Genomic DNA, 1,871 nt, shown 5'->3' with positions numbered 1-1,871 from the left:
GAGGAATGCTGCTCCTCCCTCAGAATTTTCAGTGTTTGCTCTTATTTGTTTCAGATATTGCCCTTCAAAGAAAGCCACTTAGAATCATCCCAAAGCTCCTGTCCTCACTCATCCAGACCATAAACATGCTGGTTGTCATGCTACATTTGGCCTCTAGGGGCGCTCCTCTCTGCAGTTGAATTTGGGATTGAGGCTGGTCCCATTCTGCCCTGACAGAGAGCTCAGTCTCCAAAGTATAAGTGTTTCACTTACCCTCCAGCTTTGTTTAGAAAGATGAGCTTTGGGACTCTCATTTCCTCGTTTCCTGGCACACCTGAGCTGTTTCTTTAGTACAAGCTCACTGCATTCACTTACAAAACTACAGTTGTTACAAAACAGGAGAACTCCATGGACCTAGATTTGGTGATGGTGTCTTACACCAGAATGCAAGCAATAACAGAGACCCCGGACTTAAGAAAAAAGCCTTAAGCCGGCTGTGGTTGTGCCGACCTGCAGTCCCAGCACTGGGAACAGGCAAGCAGGAAGAACATGAGTGTGAGCCCAGCCTGGGCTGGAGAAATGGCTCCTGAAGAAGAGCACTTACTGTTCAAACAGGAGGACGCATGACCATAATCCCTGTGCCCAGGTAAAAAGCCTAGCGCATCTGTGCTCTCTGTAAGACCACCTTTCCATACTTCTACAGAAAATGTCACCATCCCTCCACAGGAAATTTCATTCAGACACTCTTCACCCCTCCCCCAACACCTGACAGTCTTCCCTCCATCTTTACAAATTCATCTGTTCTGGTTACTTTGGGTAAACAGTGCCAAGCAGTGCACACCTTCTGGGCCTGGCTTCTTTCACATAGTCTTGTGTGCATGCCAAGTTCTGACCATTCAGCATTCGGTTCCTTTTTATCACAGAATCATGTCCCATTGTAGCCTGACTTTAGGTGAATCTGCCTTCCCAAGGGGACTAGAATATAGAGTTTTTAAAGGCTGAAAGCACATCCTGGCATCTCAGGCACAGGGGCTTTGAAGAAGCAAGCAGTCTGAAGCAAGCAGTTTTAACAGATGCCAAGAAGACCAGTTAGTAGCAGGGGTAGGAGGTTGTTTCACACAAATCATCAGTTTTATTAAAGGCTAGGATAAGTTAGCTAGAACATCCAGAACTTTGGTTCCTAGAATAAAGCAAGGTAGTTTTCAATGGATTTGCCATTAAGGAGATCAGATTCTGGTTAAACCTGGAAATGGTCTTAACAAGGGAACAAGTTGGAGGGACCTCAGCACTGTTTTGCCTGATCACACAGATGGATAGAGATATAGAGCAAGTGTTTTCAGGACTAAAATGGACTGACATTTATAAAGCTCTAGCTCATATAAATAACAAGGAAAAGAGCATATGAAAAATGTCCATGAGGCTGTGGAGGGAAGGATCTAGTGCTTGTGTCTGGCCAGGACCCAGCACCAAGCACAGCACATTATTCACATAAAAGGCTCCTGCAAAGATGCTTCCCCATGGCTGCAGAACCTCAGACTGATACACACTGTCAGGGAACTTGGGAGAGGAAGTTCACTACCACAATTTGGAGCCAAATTTTAATCATGCTTAATATTTATTGGGTGCATATGAGAACTGGGTAGTGACTGTTATATTTTATAAAAAGAAATAGAAAACTAGGGATATGTTTGGTGGAGGCTTGATATAGTGTCAGGGAAAGGTGTGCCTCTGTGAGCCCATACTGAGGCATCCCTTACTCCGAGGTACCATCCACAGAACTTCATAGTACAGAATAAAGTTTATTTAGGGCATGGGGAGGGTAATTAAGAGAGTAGAGACAGAGAAAGGCAGAGAGAGAGAGAGAGAGAGAGAGAGAGAGAGAGAGAGAGAGA

Source organism: Mus caroli, unplaced genomic scaffold (genome assembly GCF_900094665.2).
Source record: "Mus caroli unplaced genomic scaffold, CAROLI_EIJ_v1.1 scaffold_14898_1, whole genome shotgun sequence".
NCBI classification, from domain to species: domain Eukaryota; kingdom Metazoa; phylum Chordata; class Mammalia; order Rodentia; family Muridae; genus Mus; species Mus caroli.
Note: the sequence above shows the minus strand (reverse complement) of the source record.